Raw genomic sequence first — 22,548 nt, forward strand, 5'->3', positions numbered from 1 at the left:
AGCGTTCTTTGGAGTATATAAAAGATACATACCTACCTATATATATTTATTATAATATAATACATGTATTCATATAGTTTAGATGTATGGATGCGAAATGAGAGAATGTACTAGAACGCGCGCTGAGTAGAAGCAATATGTTTATCTTTTTTTCGGAGTTTATTATAAAATGTAGAATGCTGTTTTCCCTGAATTACTCTATACCACATGAAAATTGTATGATGATATGTGTGCTTATATGAAGTTGCCGCTACGCGTCGTGACTGAACCATTACGAATAGAACGAACCTTTTAGTATCGATAGAGCTGCTGGACTGCTGGATGCTCTCGCAGCTCACAAAGCTCTCTCATCTATTCAGTTACCGGTTTGTGTATCTCATTCGTTGTGCTTGCATTCAAGAACTAACAATCGCTATTTTATGTATATATATATATATATATATATATATATATATATATATATATATATATATATATATATATATATATATATATATATATATATGTAATATTATTGATTTTCTGGGGCGTCATTTTGCGGCTTTTTCTAACTCAAATATTAAAACAAACACAAAATATTATATTTATGTTTTAAATTAAAGTGTTGCAAATAAATTAAAAAAATTAATTTTTAAAAAATTACCTATTTTAAGACTTTTTATTAATAATTTTTTTTTTGGTGTTTTTAAAATCGTATAGGTTGACAACTAAAATTAAATATTATTCGTGTGTCAAAATTTTGAACTTTTATGGTGTTGTTTTAATTATCTTCAGTTAATTTTGTTTAACACTCGAATATAAATTCTATACGGGCTTCATTATTCAGTCAATGTCAAAGTTAACTTTGAAGTGAAACAAATTCTCCCAAGGCGTTTTTTTTTTCAATTTTTTTCTCATTTTTTCTTAAGAAACTTGTGGTGAAAAACAGATGATATACTCAAAGTATGTCAATGATTTTTTTATTTTTTATTTATTTTTTTCTGTGTTTTAACTTTTTTTTTCTAGTGTTTTGAAAATGAAAGTTCTTTTTCATCTTTTTTAGATACTAAATTAATGAATAATAATACATGTGCCAAAGTTTATGTTTGAAAATATTACAATCGAAAGAAAAACATATCGTAGAATTTAAGTAAATTAAATTTAAGTTGAAAAAAAAAACTAAATTAAATTCATAATTGCATGCCAACTTATTTAAAAAAGTGCCAAAACGTTTATTATTATTTTTGTTATTATTATTATTATTATTAAACAGTGTGTCTAATTGGCTTAAAATTTTTGTTTTTATTAAAACAAATATAAGTTTGCTCAGTTGAGGAAAAAAATTAGTGACCAAAATTGAAAAAGAGTTGTGATATTTTCTAAGTATTCGACAAATATATTTAATTTCTAACAAAAAATTTATAGATTTACTTAAATAAAACAAGTATAGAAAAAAAAATCGAGGAATTGTGAATATTTTATAGAATTATAGATTTAAAAAGTAAAAATAAAATTATAACATGGGTGCCAAAGGAAGCGTTGAAGCTGCCAAATACAATGCCCAACAATGGAATAGTATGGAGGTTTGTACTAAAAAATCAGAGACGTGTTTGGGATAAATCTGTTCGTGTGTTCGTTCATTCTTTTAAGTGTTTGTTTGTTTTTTTTCTGTGAGTGTGTGTGTCTTTTTTTATTCAAAAAATATTCCCGCACCAAATTTTCTTGTTCAAGTCTATCAAAATTTATACATTATGTTTTAGAAATGTGTTTAACAATATTTTCAATAATTTAAAATTTTATTCTTTAATACAATTTCATGGAGTAAAAGAATCTCAAAAAACAAACTCTGATATTCTCGTTTCGCTTTAAGTATTTATAAAAAAAATGTATATTTATCTTAATTTAGAGCAATTCTGGAGTAATGTAGATTAAATTCTTCATTAAAATTTTACTTGAATTTTCAAAAACTATGAATTATCCAGTTTCTGAAATAGAATTTTAAAATATTTTTATCAGTTTTCTAAAATAATTATTATACCTTCGTAACTTTTGAGATGAAACAATTCAAAGAGTGATACTTAAAAGTGTGTTTTATTTAATTTAAGCCCTTAATTATTAGATACCATGGAATTTTTATCATTTATACCATGAGGTTCAATATTTAAAAAATATAAAATCATTTTGTATTTAATTTTTATTATAAGACCTCTTTGTTTGTAAGAACAGTAACATCTAATTATAGAAATAGGCTTAACAATTATGAGAAATTTACGATACTGGCTACTGTATGGTGAAGTAAATAAATTTCGTAATAAAAACTTGCATACATAAGGATTTTGTCTTAACTCTGAAATTCAATTTTCGCTGCTAATCTTAAATCAGATCAGATTAATACAAACCTTTGCAAAACTTATCTATAACTTGTTCAAAATTGAAAAAAATAGTGCGTGGCTTTTAACTTTTTCTCCAATCAGACAGAAGCGAATTCGAAATCTGTATTAAAGCATTAGAAGTGGTATACAAAAAACAAATAAAAATATATTAAATTATGAAAATATTGTTTACGTTAATTGTTTCTTAAAAAACCACTCATATCCCCAAAATTTTTAAAATATTTATGAATGTTTGTTAATGTCTAAATAAATAAGATTCAAACAAAATTATCCAAAATTAGTACACGAATGGAACACAACTTTGCACATTCAAAAAATTAATGTTTTAAGCGCACTTATACAATCACTGTATTTTTATGTACAAATTTCTGTTTATTAATATATACTGTTAAAAATTTGTTTTAAAATATATTTAGAGAAATTATAAAATAATTTTAAGGGCTTTAATTAATAAATTTTAATTGGTTGCATTATCTATGGCCATCTGAGCATATTTTTTTTTCTATATAAACCAATGATTTTAGGTGGAGAAAAGATCTAGAACCTCCTGTCAAAAAAAAGAAATTACCACATTATCGTAGACCAGATTGTGGTATTTCGGGAATTTAACAAATAATAATTTAATAAAGGGTGAGTTGGATTCGCTCACAAATAGCACGTACCATCGTAGAAGATATAACCCTATAATACTTTTTGTTAAATACTATTGTAAAGGCAAAAAATGGTACAGATCTCTGTCGAAATTTCAGCTGTTTCACTATGGCGGTTTACGACATACACCCCCCGACAAGAGTCTTAGTAATAGAATCCCGCTGAATATAACCCTTTGGACACGAAACCCTAAAAACAGCTACTATTATAGAAGATATATAAGGATTACGTTAAACATAAATAAAAGAAGATAGTCTGTCATGGGGACTGACGACGGAAATGGTTGGACAGCTTGGTTGGAACCTTCGGCAGTGGAAATTGTTGAGTTCGTTTATATCTCTAATAAATGCCTATTCACAATATCTGAATTATAGTAAATAGTATCTCAATACTATTCAATTCTGTCTAGCTGTTCACAATTCTTGATAAATATGGTGGGAGCGCATATAAAAATATTAGAATAGTAAGATGCAATGTATTATATAATTTATATGCGTTTCCACCATTTATTTCATGGGGTTTTTTTTTATTGTAGCACCCTCAAAAACATTTTGTAGTGGACCGAATTGTAAATCTATACCATCTTCGAATCCACTTGAACACACACCAATAATTTCATCAAAATCTCTCCATCCGTTTCAATTACAAGCTCCGGTGACACGAGTTCCATGATTTTTGTTCACCCAAAAAGTGCACAAGGTGCCAAAAGCAGTTTCAAAAATTGAACTATATTCAGTTTTAAATTTTTAACAGGCTTTATTCTTAAAAATTTTCTTTAAAGTAATACTTATATGAATTTGTTTCTTGTGGGTTTCTGAGTGTTAGATAAACAACAAACAATTTCAATTTTTTCTAACGAGTTGAGCGTTTGTGTACTTAAACTATTCGCAACTTGAACTATGATAAGGCTGTGAATTATAAAAACTATTTCCATTGAGAATGTAATGTGCAAATAAAAAAACCAAAATTATAGAACGGAAATGCTATCTCGAAAACTTCCAAGAAAACTCTTGATAAAAAAAGTAAAAATCATGATACTTATGAGAAAATTCTATTTACCCCTCCAAATTACTTTCGCTCTAACCCGTCGTTTTTTTTTCTTTTTTGAAAAATGCAATATTTTATAAATTAATAGATTAGAGTAAAAATGCATGCTTTCTTATTCAAACGGAAAGCCTAATTTGTATTAATTTATTCAAATGTTTGAAACCCAATGAACATGAGTAAAATCAAATTTTGTCCAAGATTTCTGCTATTATTTTATTTTTCAAACATAATTTGTAGATTTGGTTATGACGAACAATTTTGCATTTTGTATTTTAAAAGTCTTGGTTAACCAGATGGTACTGAAAGAAATACAACTTTTAGATTTTTTATTTTGTTGTGGTTACAGACGATTCTCAAATTGAAAAAGCATCCAAAAGTGTATCCAAATTTTTTTAAGCGTTTTACTTGATTAATGGGGAAAATAAACATTTATTGTTTTAACCTTCATTGTAAACGTCTTCGTGTAAATAATTTGGAAATTTGGGTAATTTGAGAAATAATTGCAATCAAATGTTTTGTTGAATAAATACATCCGTCCTCCACACTCTGATAGTGTACCATTTTTGCAACCCTAATACGCCATTTGATGTTTTTTGTCCATTGAACTTAAGATATACTAATATATATTATATATACAGGGTGCTTTTTATAAGTTGACATATGCTTGAAACTTGAAAAATACGTTTTATCGATAAACATGCTTCAAGCAAAAAATGTTGGGTCTATAGGCGTTCATCTTATGCAGGCATTAAACCTGACCTAGGTTTTCAATCTCAATGAAAAAAATTCCATAAATGGTAATAGATGGATGAACACTTCAAATTAGAAAGTTGTTATTGAATAATAGGGTAACTTTTTTGTTCGAAACTTTTTTCCGGAAAACCGTATAGGTGGGGCAAGAACGGACTGAAAAGTTTTATCCAAAAATTATTTTTCGTATGTCTTCTGTGAAATATAGACACTTTTCGAAAAAAAAATTTCCAATGAAAGTTTCTTTTCTCTAAAGACTATTTTTTTCAAATTGAACAAATAGCTATAATATGTAGTTTATTATTGGGTCTTTTAGAGTATTTTTGCTATAAATTACTGTCTAAACTATTTGGTTTACAAACAAGTGAAATTTACAAAATTTTTTAAACCCCGAACAAATTTTTCGAATGCGCACACCAAATTTGCACTAGAAACATACCTAAAAACACTCTCCGTTAAAATACCTTACACATGAAACCAAAGAAATTAAAATCGGTTCATTCGCTTAGGCGCTATGATGCCACATACATACAGACAGACACACACACGTAGCGGTCAAACTTATAACACTGATTTTTTTAGATCATTTTTGTGAAAGATATCATATTTATTCAGAAAAAATATGGCCGATCAAAGTTTTTTAGTCCGACATACCTAATTGAATAGTGATAGGAGCCAAAGTTTCCCCATAATCACGGAAACCCTTTGCTTTTTGTGTTTTCATTTTACGCGTTTTAATGTCAGTATCAAAAATATATTATAAATATATGCGTGCCTACAATTTCCTGGCAAAATTGCGCATGCCGAATTATTGGACACGGCAAAATCCGTCATTGTTCATGAATAATCTTCGCATCGATATAATTTTGCAGAGTTAATACCATCCTGTTGTCATTATTATGAATTTAAACTATATTATTGTTTACTTAATACACACTGATCTCGAGAACGAAACTTGAAACATAATTGTGAGCCCGCCGAAGGCGGGTGAAGCTCGATCATAATTATATTGATAGTTTCATTCGAAGAGATCACTCCCACCCAATATGTCCGCTACATGTCACCCTCCCAGTGGTCTCTTCTACCTAAACTAAAGCAAAGCTGAAATGAATAAAGAATAAAGACGCACGCGCCATAGATTCTAACTTAATTTTAATTTACAGTTAAACTATGTGGTATTGAATAAGCGTACAAGGGCAGTACTACACAGTGATCTCGAGAACAAAACTATCAATATAATTATGATCGAGCTTCACCCGCCTTCGGAGGGCTAGCTCGATCTTACAATATAATTATCAATATAACCGTAGCGTGCATGGTAAGGTTGAGAGCCCCAAATATGTTGTTGGAATCATGCTTTTCAAAAAAAGCGATAGATTTTTATTTACGACATGATTTGATGCTTTGCCCTTGTCTTCATTTGATGATTTAAGACGCTTATTAAATTTCAAAGGAATCATTAATTAAGTAAATTTTTGGCCTAAAACGCGACAATTTTTATATTGAAAACTTTTTTCGTAGAGGTTTTGAGGAAATGATCTGATTTGAAGTTTGAAAACTTCGTGACGTTCCCTAAATCTTTTGTTTATTTCTATTTCCTTCTGTTAACTTTATACCGTGTACAGATGCGACTATTTTATTTAACGCATTATCATTACTTTGTATATAATCATAGATGGATATAGATTATTCTAACGTAAACGAGGATGACAACTTAAAAATATTTTGTGTAAAATAACTTATTGCAGACGACGACATATTCTTCCCCTTTTCTAATGGCAGATTACTTCCTGAAAAAAACAACACTTTGTTATTAATGGGGCATACTGTATCAAGTTCATTTTTGTATTACGTGTTGCAATAACGATAAGTCTAATTCATATGGCTATTGGATTATTAAAAGTATTGATGCGTTAAATAAAACGCTCGTCATAGCTATCGTTTCTTTGTTTTAATAATTCCGTGGTAATTTTAAGCTATATTGACTGAAACCGGTGAGTAACGGCCATATTTCCAAATAAATTGATTTCATGTTACATTTGTTATTAATAACTAATATCATTAGATATTTAATAAAAATATAGTAAAGAAATGAAAGCTATGAAGTGCGTGTCGTTTTACGCATTTGTTCAAAACTTTTAATAAACCAGTAACCGTATAAAATATATTCTGCGTTAGTTCAGCACCTGATTAATTCCCAAGTGAATTTAAGCGAAACCATGTAACATCCCTGCATATTTTCAGGGGGAATTGTACATACATCATTCAGTTTTTAATACGGATATGAAGACAGGTTAAAACTTATTAAACATTGTTTATTAATTGGAAATGCAAATCTTTTTAGCAGGTACTTATTTTATCTTGCAAGTAACTACCTGCACTGTATTTTCTTAGAAGTATTTTCCGAACAAAATACACTTTTTTATAGTTTTAAGCCATAAGAAATATCATTAAAGCGGAATAAACCCTACTGATCTAATAAATCCTTCAACGAGCTTAATTTGGCTTCTTGAGTCACTATAATCCATGAATCACCCACATATCTAATAAGATCATCCCTCCACCTACAATCTGCCATCTCTGACTCTAGCAACAAATCCAGTCAGCTTCCATTTTAGACGTTTAATTTCACAGTCACATCTTATACATATGCAGTTTTATTAATTAGAGTGACCGAAATTTTATATAGTTTGCCATATTTTTAATATTTTCCTTTCCATGTTATACTAGCAAACTCAAACGTTTTATTTTGGTAACATACGTAAATATCAGAAACCACAAGTCCAGAACTATGCCTTTCCATATCGTTTTTAATCACCAAAATCGTTTCCAAGCATTAGCGATTCTCTGTTGTTCCTAAGTTATTGTCCGATCATAAAAAGAGATTGTTAGCCCAAGATCGTTTGACCATAATTTCGATACTACCTTACGATTACACATCGATTGACCTCTTTAAAAGCTATTTGGGCCATCTGGCGAATTTTGTTTGGCTATTTTGATCCTTAACCTCTTAGTTAGACTAACCACCAATAACACCTAACGACCACCAAATTTTTGGACAAAGAAAAACTGGGAAAAGTTAAAGTTGTTCGATTGACATGGCAGGTGAGATGTGAGGGCATCGTATCTCCTAAACTGTTGAAACGGTCTTAATTTTCTTTTTTGTTTGAAAATTTGCCGGAAGTTTTTAAATTTAGTAAATTTCACTTGTATTAACTGGGAAGTATAATTGTTCAAATGACCTTTTCTCTGGTCGTATGGGTCTTAAGAAACACTGTGGTATATATGTCTATACTTTAGTAAAGTATATAGTTTAATAATACCTACTTTTGGTAAGTATATACTTTAGTAATACTTAAGTAAAGTAAAATGTATTACGATATCTTGGGGACAAATATTCGTGAATTATAGTTACAGAAATAATTAATCAATTAATGAAGTACTATGTTTGATTAACAAACGAAATCTTAAAGTCTTTATCAGTTCACGGCCTACACCAGCTTTTTGTAGAACACGTTCGTTTGATATTCGTTGGGTTCATGATATCCGCTGGGAAAGGCGCAGGAACCACATTTTTATTGCAGCTAGTAATTTTTTAGCAGCAGTTGACACTGTCCATGTATCGCACGCATTTTGTTTATAAACAATTGCCTACCTTGTTGAAAAATCAACTTTAAGATAAATTTCCAACGATAATTAATCTTTAAAGTAGGTATTCGCAATACACTATCACTTTTCAAATTTTTAAGTTAATATTCAATACCTTAAAGAAATTATTAAGTGTGAGATACTCGTTTTTGACGATAGAACAACAATCTAAAAATGATACAGAAAGACCTATTTTCAGCGTAAAATTAAAATTATTAATAATGGAGATAGATTTCCGGGAGTGGAAGTTTTTATTGGAAATTTCCTCCTCTTTGAGAATCTTTTTTTAAAATTTCTTAAATATTAATATTTTATGCGATATTGACGAAAAACGAAATACCTATTTTTTTATGTTTAATTGTTTATAACTTATGCAATTCTTATGCTTCCGAAAAATTTTTCAAGACATCATTCCGAATCCAACGAGCAATCTTACGTTTTTTTACGACCATTATTTCTATATTTCACCAATTTGAACTTGACTGACTAGACTACTACTTATTTGTGGTATTATAATAATTCACTCAAGTTTGTGGATCAATATGTCTGTCTAATAAGTTCTTTTTTTGGGAGTAATAAAAAAGAAAATTTATGTTCGGGAATGTTTAGTAAATTTATACAAATAAAAATTGACTAAAATATACATCTCCATAAACTCCAACAAATTGAAATTATTGAAACTAACATCTATGTGCATAAAAATATATACATACAAACATAAATATCTACACACGTTTATAAACCTATATTCATATGTCAGTCAGTAGAATACGAACGTAAATTGGATTGGAAGCGTTGTTTATTTAAATTCTTCAAACGTATAGTTTATTCCACATGATATGATAACTCGGTCAAAATAGGGGTCGGTCGCAGAATGTCGTTACATACAGCATTATGTAAATTAGAGTCGATTTTTTATTAAAATCTTTTTATATTCGTCGCATCTATACTTTGTTATAGTATATGATTATTGAGTATTTATATTTATAATCTTGTATTTCTACCATAAACACGATTTACGATTAGTCTTTTCATTGTTTTTCTTATTCCTGCTTTAGGAGCAAGTTTAATCTAAAAATCAGCTAATATTAAAATTTATTTTTAACCCCTTAATTTAAAAAAAAGGGTGTCTGCCTGTCTGTGGCATCGCAGCGCCTAAATGGATGAACTGATTTTTATGTTTTTGTTTCGTTGGATAGGTAATTTAATGGAGAGTGTTCTTAGCTGTATTTAAAGTGCAAGTTTAGGGGTCCGTACCCAAAAAACTAAAAAATTGACGATGGTTTTCAAAATCGGTTCAGTTTTGAAAAGGTTTTACAAAACGGTAATTTAGAGAGGAGTGTTATTTGATATGTTTCCGTATTTTTTTGTTTCGTTGGATAGGTAATTTAATAATAATAATAATAATAATGGGGGTTTAACCTCCGTTTTTGTGACGCATGCCTAATCACAGAGGCCACCCACATCATTATTTGTTAATCTTTATTTAATCAATTACAAACATATACAATTGCATTTTTGATGTGGGTGGAGTCGGTTACTTCGTTCTTATCCAAGCGACGACACACTGTTCACACTGCCGCTGCCTGGTTTCGAACCCGCAACCTAAATCTAAATAATCCTACGTTCTAAAACTAGCGCCTTAGACCGCTCGGCCATTTAGACTCTTTGGTAAGGATAGGAATTTAATGGAGAGTGTTCTTAGCTGTATTTAAAGTACAAGTTTAGGGTTCCGTACCCAAAAAACTAAAAAATTGACAATGGTTTTCAAAATCGGTTCAGTTTTGAAAAGGTTTTAAAAAACGGTAATTTAAAGGAGAGTGTTATTTGATATGTTTCCGTACACGAAAAATTTGTCGAAGGTTTTCAAAATTTGGTAAATATCACTTGTTTAATATGGTCAGTTTAGGAGCCAGTATATGGAGCTAATTTCTCGTATTCCAATGCGGAGTAATTTTGATTTTCAAAACGTATTGATATCATAAATTATTTTCATAGCATTAATAATTTAGTATCCATGCATCTCAACAGATAGCGTACTTGAAGGATAAAGTTGGGATGGCTGAGGTTACAGTTTTTCGAGATTAAATTGTTTAATTTTATTGCTAACAAGATTGTTAGTTATTTTAAAAGGAATATTTATCGAATTTAAATTGGTTTTCTATCTCTTATCAGTTATGAACTCGAGTTTATATTTAGCTGACTCTGAAGCTCAAAATAAAATTCCACGTCTTTTTAAGATATCCCATTTTCAATATTTGAGCATAATTGAACAACTATATTTTTTCTACGGACACATGGAACATACCGTATTATAACTCTTCCAAAGCGAGTTTTTAAAAAAGTCAATCTGTTAAAACATTAACTCAATTTTTTTTCCATAAGCATCTGTCTCTTTCTTAACCTCTCTTCTCGTTCTCCTTAAAAATGCAGGGTAGTAGTTAAACTTTTAATTTTTTGTTAATTTTTTTGAAGTTGAATCTATTTTCTCAAAAAAAAATTTTATATTGTGATTTGTCATATATTTTTATTTTATTTTTATTGTTATGCCTAATTGTATATATGAAATATATATACGGCATCATATAAGCCGTAAGAAACCGTAATAGAAGAAAGGTTTAATTATAAAAAATGTTTCTTTTAAAAAAAATATACAACTTTTGTTCGAAACATTTTTGTTGTTGTTTACCCGTGAGAGTGCAAATAAGGCTAGAATATAAGTTTCTATTTTCTCTAAAACTATAAAAGATATGGTTGAAAACTTGTAGGTGGCTTCAAATACTTGTAGTAATATACTTTAAGTAGCGTTGAAAATTTCAAGTTTTTCGAGTTGATCTCGAAGTTTTCCAGTTTTTCTAATTGATTTGTAGCTTTTTAACCTCGAATATAAACAAAATTTAATGCTCTGCAACATTGAATTTGACATGGTTAGTTTTAGTAAAATTGAAGTCTTTATCATTATCATAAATAATGTTATAAATAATAAGCCAAGATTTTTTTCTTATGTACGAAGGTGAAATATATGAATGAGAAGATATAAGATAAAGTTAAATTAATTGTTAATAATTATACAATAGTTACCGTTTTTAAAATTAATAAACTGAAAGTTGAAAGTTGAAATTAATAAAATATCTGTCCACTACAATTCATGATAATTTGTGGTAATATATTGCAAAAGTTTTGGAGGTTTTCGTATCCGAATTGATTTGTTTCTGAGAATAAGCATAACTATTAGGAATTTGTAATAAACATTTCGTAATATATTCAAGTATAATTGCATTCACTACTTTTTTAGCGGGTTTTTAAGGGGTTTTTCAACTATTTAGAGAACTATACCAATGGGCAGCAGTCATACGGTCAGTATTGAATACTATGGGTTAATACACATTGCAAATTTGGGCTTAAACAACATTTTACTTTCCATAATGTGCGTTATACAAGTAATAAGCTAAATAATAATTTGATGACTGATATAATGATTGACCATTTTCAAAATATTAAACGAACATAAATAGGTCCATTTCAAAATATTTTGTTCAAAAAGAAGAAAAAATTCAATGTCTAAGCTTCAAAATAAAACACACTTTACTTAGATATACATTGACCTCTCGTGGTGGATGTAATTTGGTTTTTCAATTAAAATTTCAGCGCCATAATGGCATAAATATAAACCATTTTTATCGAATTCATTTGATTTAAGATCGAATAGCAGTTTCTTTGCCAGAATAAATTTTTTCAGTTCATATTGTTACTTTTTAGGTAAGTGAAAGTATGATAAATAAGAATACAATTTTGATTCTTTGAAAAAAAAAGTAAGGAATTTTAGTAAGTATCTAAAAACCGCTGATGTGAATTGATGTGGGAACAACAGGTTTCAACGACGATATGGGTTCTTATTAAAAGCTCAAGATATCGTATCTTTTAGCTGGAAAACTCAATAACATTTGATAATTGCTTGCTTATTAAAAGTTTGTTCAACTTTATACTGAACGAAAGGTGCAAATAAACTGTAAATAAAACATAATTGGATTTCATAAATGAAAATTGATGATACTATTTTTTAATGCATTTTATTTTTATGTTTTTGGTACAAACAACCAACTGGCAGTTTCCATTTCCTTTTCAAATCACTAGTAATTTTAAGTTTTTTATATTTATATCGTATAAATACTCCCTGCAATTTATATACCTAGAATACTATTCTTCGAAACTATAATTATTTTCATTAGAAACTATGTACCAGATATTCTCCACTCGCTATATAAAAGGTGCATGGGTGAATATATAGTTTTTAAAGATATATCAGTTTCTTTATTATTAGTGGCTGATTTGTGCTGGCAGTATCGATTTGTAAAATTTTTGAATAAAGTATTTGTGGCTAGCTTGACACCCAATCGCTTCGCTGGGCTTAAAAGTAAGAGACCACCGCGTTATAACCTCCACTACTGTTGTTCTTACTTATCCCCCTTCCATAACACTCGAAATATCGGTAGGGATTGTTTTACACAGGTAAAATATATTTACAGATTGAGCGTATCAGAACAGGTGGCCATAAATTGTATCTCATTCACCATTTTTACAGTAATATTTAATTTATGGTTCAAAATGATGCTCACAGATGGCGTAGTGAAAAATCATAGACAAAATTTAATTTTTTTATTATTTGTTTATATATGTTCATAAATTGTAGCTCATGTACTATTCTCATGTATCAGCTATATTATTCTATAGTTTCATTCAAATCCATTCAATAGATTTGGCCTAAAACCATCACAAACAAACATCAAATCTTACTTTGATATTTATAATATATAGGGATAGGGATACCATGATGCTAGGGGCATTCGTTCAAAAACCTTTTTCCTTGGGGTTTTTCAAAAAAATATTTACTATTGGTGTAGGGAAATTTTATGAAATATCGCAATGAAATGGGTGGAGCTTTAAAAAATAAGAGATTAAATAGAAATATTTAAAATTTTAAATTTTAGCTTAATATGTATGATATTCACAGATTACAGTTTTATTACATGTGATATATGCGATGATATTCCTCTAACTAAAGACTTTTAGTGATTATCATAATTTAACTCATTTTAAATTCCATATTGACGAAAAATTATTAACATAAAATATTTACAACACATTTTTGATGACGCTTTCAAGCTCAAAATATTTGCACATATTTTGTATTTATCCACATATTTTATTCAAGTCATTTTATTTTAAATTTTATTAAAACAAGTGAAAATAGACAATTGACTGGATTAATTGTTGAAACACCCGATATAGACAGGGTTGAATATTAGTTCTTGTATTATTTATAACTAAGATTAGTATAAAAACAAAAATATTCATGAATTCGAAAATGTTTCTAGGAATTTGAATGCTTTGGAAACTAATTTCTAAACAAATGAAATTCTTCGAAAATTGACTTTTTTGACCACTTTAATAATCGGATATGTTTAGTATGAAACTAGAATCAAAGACTTGAAGCAACCTAAAAGTTTTCAACTCTTTATATTTTATAATTTTCGAGAAATTAGAAACTAAAATTTTGACCCTCACGGGAAAATATAGATACTTTCTGAAGAATATTTTTCATAAGAAACAATATTTACATTTAAAATTTCTTTCTACAAAATGGGCCTTACGGACTCAAAACCCAATGGGTCTATGTTACTCATTTATGAATTCAAAGAGTAGCTACGCTATAAATATAATTAAAAATTTCGGCTCAATATCTCTTTTAGTTTTTGAGTTATCGGCGGTGACGAAACACAGACGGACAAATGGAAACAAGCTAATTAGGTAATTTTATGAACACATATACAAAAATTTTGTATGTAGCATCAATATTTCTAGGCGACACAAACTTGGGGCTAAACATCTTAATACACTCTGATATATTTTATATATGAGGTATATGAGGTAAAAAAGTTTCACAAAATAATAATAGCACCTAGGAAATCGGTTTAAAAAAATATTGTAATAAATAATATTTTTAAGATTTTAGTTACATTCGCACTGTTCTAAATTATATAAATTTCCTTATAGACTGTGCTCAAAACGCTAATGAACACAAAAGATCAATCAATAAATAAACTTTAAGGGGATAAATAAAACGACGAATTTATATATACGCATGATAAGAACACTTTAATTTAATTCATTACGACGAATGAGCAGCCAAGTTAACGGTTGATAAAAGGCATTGCAAGCCAATAACGTTGAATTATTCAAGTGTAAAAATCACGAAGCAAGACTTGTTTCTTTTCACGTTAATTATAATTAACACTGACGATTGATTTACGTATCCAATTTTATTTCGATGCTATTACGACTTATCATTATTTTGGTACTTTTAATTTTACCGATTTTGCCATGTCCGAAGACATTGCCGTTAGAATACGATGTTAGAATATAACACGATATTAATTAATTGTTTCACATATTTGTATTGACTGAATTATTTGTAGTAAACTTAAAACAAGTGAAAACAAACAAATGGCTGAGTTAATTCTTGAAGTACCATGTATAGACAGTGGTGATAACGCAATCGCTTGTTTTTTACGTCATGTAAGTAATGAAAGATAGTGACTCTTAAACACATGGTAATAGGAGCATCTTTCTTCGCACTTCCTCAGTGGACAAACCAAAAGATACGTGCATAGATAAGTGTATACTTGATACGTTACAATGCATATATAATTTTCAAACCTAATTTAGACCCTCACGGACAAACAGTCGAAATAATTTTTAAGTTTTCGAAATAATTTTTCTTACAAAGTTGTTTATTTTTTTATAAGGAACATTTTTTAACCTTTAACTTTTGTTATACCTCTTACAGTTTACTAGATGGGAGCTACGGACCCAAAACCCAACTGACCTATGCTGCTCATTTACGAATTCGACCTCACTTTTACGTCCTGAACATGCTATAAAAATTTCAGCTATATTCTAATGGTTTTTGAGTTATCGTGTCGACAGAGAAATGGACGGACAGATGAGCGGACAACCAGAAACGGATTTTAAGAACACCTATACCAAAATTTTGTTCGTAACATCAATATTTTTAAGCGTTACAAACTTGGGACTAAACAAAAAGAACAAAGTTGTTTTTAAATTATAAAAACAAAGTATACAAGTGAAAGCAAACAATTAACTGAGCTAATTGTTAAAATAACCTATATAGAAAGTGTTGAATGTGAGTGTTTGTATTATTTTCAATAAATTAGAAAAGTTTAAAAAAATCAACACCATCATGGACGGCCTCTCGTTCGCCGTTTGTTTTGGTTTTCAAAAGTTTATTTTGATTTTTTTTCGTTTCGAGAATCTTTCACAGGACCACTAGTTGAAGCTTCTTGCAAATTTCAAGTCTGTTTTATAGTTTTAAAAAAAAGTGGACACCAAAGTTTTGTCCTAATTCTCGTCCTCACGGGTAAACAACGTTGTTAGCGAAAAAAAGTTTCGAACTAAAGTTGTTTATATAATAAGGTACAGTTTTTACACTAAAACTTTTGTTCTATCTCTAACGGTTTACAAGAATTCAAGGTTTACTTATGCTGCTCATTCACTGAAACTCACTGTTTATTTCCTGTTAAGTATGCTTTAAAAATTTCAACTAGATATATATTTTATCAGAAGGGAGATAATTGAATTACGAAAATAATTGTATAGGCTTGCCTGCAAAAATCGTTCATGGAAAACTTAATGAAAATTAATTTAATTAAATAAGTTTTTTCTTTTCCATAGATAAACCATCATAGGGGCGTTTATAAATCAATAAAATTTCATAAAAAATATGTGTCATCTGGTTATCAGATGGATGAAGATCAATTTTATTCCATCACCTGTACTATTTCTATAAAAAAAATACTATCTAAATTTTTCGTGTTTTTCACAGGAATCGAGTAAAACTTGTTTGAAATTTGTATGTCTTTTTGTATGTTGTTATTGTTTTTATATGAGCTTAGTATACTTTAATCTATATCTGTATTTCTATACTTATTATATAGAGAGGTTAAGAGAGAATCGGTATGATCATTAATGTAGAGACGAAATCAATAAACCTAGAATAAAGACATTTGGACAGTTACTAGAGGATTCAATAAAATTAGACATTGGACCTTAAATCAAGTCAGGTATTTTTGGTTTTGTTTGTTTGTTTGTTTGTTTTTTTTTTTTTGATTTGTTGCTAACAAGGTAAACTCAATGTTAAATCCAAGCTTGCGACCTGGAAAAATGACCGGATAGTGCCGAAAAAGAAGAAAAACCTCGAAAATTTTGATTTCAGTTTTTGCCGATTTTAACCTGGCAGGACTGGTTTTTTAATCAGAAACTGTTGTATTTATTTTTAAAGAAGGTTAAAATTGCAACACTTTGAGATAATGCAGGATTTTATAGGGCCGATAGTTTCAGAGATAGTGGTTTTCAAAGTCTATTTTTCAAGTTATACGATTTTTCGCAAAATTTCATTTTGTTAAAATGAGCAACACAGGTCAATTAGGTATTGTAATCCGTTATGGATAGAACAAAAGTTTAAATATAAAAAGTGTACCATCTCTGTTTACCAGTGAAGATGCAAATTAGGACAAAATTTTGGTGTTCATTTTCTCCAAAACTATAAAAGATAGGGAGTTACTTTTCGGCATGATCCGATCGTTGACCGAAGTCAAAAACTTGGATTTAACATTGCCTTTAAATTTTAAAGAACATATAAAATCACAAAAATATCGGATTTGATGCAAAGTTCACCCCCTTTTCAAATATAATTTGAATGAATTAAGATAAGTAATAAGAAAGGATTTTTTTGTTGTTGAAAATTCAATCTCTTAGCATGTGTTAATAATGAAACAATGTGTCTCTTATCCTGTCGCCGATATATTATGTTTCATTTATTATGCCAAGCCTTGAGTTACATCAATGTTTTATATCATCACAATCGATTTCTCAGCTATGGCGTGATTTAATAATACAAAGCATCGAAATATCCATCCATACATACATTCATATACTGAAAACTATATAAATAATTCGATCAAGTGCGAGCCGGACTCTCTCACAAAGTGTTTCGTACTATCATACAAATAGAGTACATTATGTACTTTTAAACCCCCAAACTAAAAAAGGGGGTGTTATAAGTTTGACCGCTATGTGTGTGTGTATCTGTTTGTCTGTGGAATCGTAACGCCTAAACGGATGAGCCGATTTTTAATTTTTTTGACTTCGTTTGAAAGGTAATTCAATTGCAAGTTTATTTGCAATTTTTGGATTCCGTACCCGAAAAAAACAAAAAAATTGGCAACGACCTTCAAAATACTTCAAAAGGTAATTTAATAGAGACTGTTCTTATACAGTCTCACTTGCTATTAAATACTTAAAAAAATACAGAATACCTTCGGGAACGGAAGCGAAACCCGCACATGACCTATTCTTTTTTTTTTTTTGGTATAGTAATACAAACTATGTCAAAAGCTGTCTGACCATTGCGGTTTGTGAGATACAGCCCGCTGACAGGCAGACAGACAAACAGGCATACAGACAGGGGGGGTCTTATAAATGGGGTCCCGTTGGTTTCCCTTTGAATCCGGAAAACTAATAAAAATGAAATTTGCTCGCTGGAACTAAAGATAAAAGATCATAACTTCAGAAGAGATGAGCCGTTGAAATTTGACCGTTTATTTTTTTAAATGTTCGTGGTGTATGGTAAAGATCCAAATTTTGTACGAAAATTTTCCGAAAAAAAAAATTGGTATAATGATTATATTTGATGATAATAAAAGGACCAAATAATTTCAAAAGTTATTTTGGTTTTATCGATAATCCTTTGGTATAAATAAATACAGATCGAATGCTTGGTATCAGCTAATAAGCACAGTCTTTCGTTGTCCGGAAAATTATACAATTCGGCGAAAAACAATGTATAAAACTTTTTCTATTTTATAGGATTTTACTGATTCGAATGATGGATATGCGTCATTTTGTTTTATTCGATGTTAGTTCTAAAGAACTTAAAGGAGGAAAGGTTGTCGGACGATATTTGATTATAAAGTTGGGTGAAGTCATAGGATATACACTGTATAAAATATCACGTCGTCAAATTTAAATATCGTTACATTTTTTTATTCTGAACCTTATTATTTTGTTCGAAATTTTAGTGTAACTGATTCTTATAATGCTTGCTCGAATATTATGATGGTGATAAATGAGTTTAAAAGTTGAAAACTTTTAAATTAAAAAAATTCAATATTCCAAATTTTTGTTTTGAAAGACATTATCTTATATATGCCCATGTTTTTTTCGTTATATATATTAACGTTAATAGTCTTATATTTTTTTACCCATAATACATAAATTAAATCTGTTATAAATGGCTGCGTGTTTCATAATATCTAAATTAAATTTTTTTTTTACTAAAGGATGTATGAGCGCCAGAGCTTTTTTGGATGTCTTGATTTTTGTTTATATGAAGTTGGACTAAGTCTAAATCAATTTTGAAAATTTTAGAGGGAGATGCCGATTATTTAAATAAATAAATGACTTCAAAAGTAGGCTTTTTTAACACTGGTCTTATTTTCATAGATTTCTGAAATATCTGTATATCTAAATAAAGCTAATTTTATTGCAAATACGGTAGTATATGATTGACCACGAAATATCTGTAAAAAATTAACGTTTACAAATTTGTTTTGATGTTTTTATTAAATGTAGTTTTGACCATATTTTACATAACATAATAAAAAAACAAGTGAAAACAAACAATTGACTGAGTTAATTGTTGAAATATCATGCATAGACAGTGTTGATTACTCTATCACATTAGACATACATACATGTCACACATATATAACTGATATACCCATATAATACACACTATACAATTAGCGCCCTCACGTGTAAACAGTGATGTTTACAAAAAAATATTTCAAAGAAAAGTTGTTTATTTTTTGATAAGGGAGATTTTGTATATTTTAACTCTTGTTCTATCTCTAACGGTTTACAAGATGGGTCCTACGGACCCATATGTCAAGACTCAATTGATCTATGTTGCTCATTTACGAACTTGATCTCACTTTTTAGGTCCTGAGTACGCTGTAAAAATTTCAGCTTGATATCTTTTTCCGTTTTTGAGTTATCGTGTTGGCAGACAGACGGACAGGCGGACAGACAACCAAAAATGGACTAATTAGGTGATTTTATGAGCACCTATACCAAAATTTTGTTCATAGCATTAATATTTTTAAGCGTTACAAACTTGGGACTAAGCTTAGTATACCTTGCATATTACATATATGCATGGTATAATAATTTTAATTCGGTAAACACATGGTTGAAGGTCCACTCTAATTCGGTTCTTGTCAGACCCGTGAGCAGAAATTATCCAAGGGAGGAGTTCAAACTTACGTTCGCCATGTTAGGTTATTGAGTCAATAAAAAAAATAAATTCTTTTTTCGAGTCAGAGAACATTTAATTAGCCCAAAATATCATATTCAGTCATTATTTTTCAATAAATTAATTCTGCAAGATACAAAAATTTTTTTTCATAACTCTGTGTGCAACGATCTTTACACCACAATGTATATTAAGCGAGGTTTAACCCGTTTCTTCAGACATTGTATACCTAAGGTATGTTTTGATGCAAAGTTGAAAAGGGGCGTTCATTCGTCGCTGTTATCACATCCAAAATTGAAAGAACGCGAAGCATTTTGTAGCCCTTCGGAAACGCATCTTTATTGCATATATCAAGTGCTTCGATTAAATATTAATGCATTTTCGTCGAAATTGACCTTTGTCGATTCGTAGGACCCATCTTGTAAACCGTTAGAGATAGAACAAGAGTTAAAATATACAAAATCTTCCTTATCAAAAAATAAACAACTTTTGTTTGAAATATTTTTTCGTAAACATCACTGTTTACACGTGAGGGCGCAAATTAGGCGTAAATTGTATAGTGTGTATTATATGGGTATATCAGTTATATATGTGTGACATGTATGTATGTGTAATGTGATAGAATAATCAAAGATGTCATGGGAATCCTCGTGCAAAATTGAATATTCTAGATAAAAAAGTCGAGCAAGATTTTTCATCAAAACTTTTCAATTTGTTGATTGAGATCTGTCTATAATCTTCTACTGAATCAGTCTGTACATTTGAGCGTTGGTTCTGTTATGATGACACGAGCCTTGTCTTCCGCAATTCTAGCGTTTTCTCTTCTCCAGTTATTCTCCAGCGTTTTCTCTTCTTTCAATAAAAATATTCTTTGAAACTTCAACTAGTTCGATAGTCTCGCCTAGATCCAGGTTTCAGGTTTGGCGTACTCGACTCAAAGATAAAGTCAAAGAATGTACCGAGCTAAAAAATATACATGGCTGTGGATAACTGATTCGTCACTGGAAATGCGTTTCATAAATGGGTGCATTTACAGGACTAGTTTGTTAATTCAAAATTTATGTGATCAGATTCTTAATGGGAGGGGTTATGATGCCCAAAACCCCTCCTGTGCACACGGGCCTGGTTTTTCTACTAGTAGTTTCATCAAGTTTGGTCAAAATTCATTTTCTTGATGGTTCAGGGGGTATTCTTCGACATTATTTATTTCACTAAAAAAGAATAATCAAGCGTACTGTATAAATGAAAACATGATATCAAATTACATTATATTCATATACTTATCACATTGATACTGACAATGGCTAATGGTATGATGATAAATCTATTACAATGTCTATGCCAATAGTAAAACACTGAACACGATTTGTAGTAAAGTACTGTGATTGACAGGACATACACATAGGAGTACATACATGTGTGTGCATGAAACAAATTGAAATTGTTGTATTATTATGTGAATCAAGATATCGCCCTGGGATGTATCTCTTATGCCCTCTGATGTTAATAATAATAAAAGCTGTATCTGGAACACCAATTTATAAAATTATCTTCATGATTGAAATAAGATCCATGATCATCCTTGATCCATGTGATAATCGTAAGTGAAATTTTGAGAGTTGGCTGGAATATACAGACTTTAAATTCCAACACGAGATAGCAGAATAACAATATTCGTTTTTTAAAAATCATGTACAGAAGGCAGGGTACTTAGTCTATAGACATCTTGAAAAAAAGTATTTTTGCACCAAGGAAATTTTTCTTTTCGTAAAGACTTTGGTATACTTTTGGCAAAAATACCAACATTTACTCCCCACAGCTTTATGTAAATATAAATAATAAATAACATATAAATAACACTTATGACTGTCAGTCAGTTAAATGATAGAATAGGGCTGGTCTGCCAGCTCTTATGTATGCACAATAAATAAATAATATTCTGACTGAGCACCTTTGTTCTCACATTTAACTGACTGATTGACATAACTGTTATTTATATGCAATATACAACCTATATAACAATTTTCAACATTGATAAATTCATTTAAATACCACGGCAATCATAAATGAATCTTATTTATTTATTGTGTATACATAAGGACTGACCGACCAGCCCTGTTCTAACATTTAACTGGCTGAGAGTCATAACTGTCATTTATATGCAATCTGTATAACAATTTTCAGCTTTAGTAAATTCATTTAAATACCACGGCAATCATAACTGAACCTTATTTATTTATAGTACATACGTAAGGTCTGACTGATAACCCCTGTGCTAACATTTTACTGGCTGACAGTCATAGCTGTTATTTATATGCAATATGCAATCTGTATAACAATTTTCAGATTTGTTAAATTCATATTAAATACCACGGAAATAATAACCGTTTCGATAGCATACATCTGACCCCTGTTCTATCGTTCGCTTGACTGACCGCAGTATGTGTGTGTACACAATTACTATAACCAATACTAAATTGATCAGCTTTAGTAAATTTAACGAATTTTTTTTTGGCCTGGCTCTAAGTTTATTGCTGTAGCGCAATTTGGAATACCTGTGAGCAAAATACCAAAATTATTATTTGCTATGGAGATTTGATAATTTGATTTGATAAAACATCATCAATATTAACCGCCAAACAAGAGAAAAGGAAGGAAGAAAGGAGTGCCATCATACTAGTTTCCGTG

The 22,548-nt window shown here is 29.6% G+C and overlaps 1 protein-coding gene across 1 annotated transcript in view; it reads left to right on the plus strand.

Moving 5' to 3' along the window:
* Positions 1-1,517: 1,517 nt before the first annotated feature.
* Positions 1,518-22,548, plus strand: part of LOC123290866 — an 87,246-nt gene continuing 66,215 nt past the window's right edge. The window contains exon 1 of the mRNA XM_044871213.1: positions 1,518-1,562. The gene's annotated coding sequence lies outside the window, so the exon portion shown is untranslated. The remainder of the gene's footprint in view (positions 1,563-22,548) is intronic.

Source organism: Chrysoperla carnea, chromosome 1 (genome assembly GCF_905475395.1).
Source record: "Chrysoperla carnea chromosome 1, inChrCarn1.1, whole genome shotgun sequence".
NCBI lineage: Eukaryota > Metazoa > Arthropoda > Insecta > Neuroptera > Chrysopidae > Chrysoperla > Chrysoperla carnea.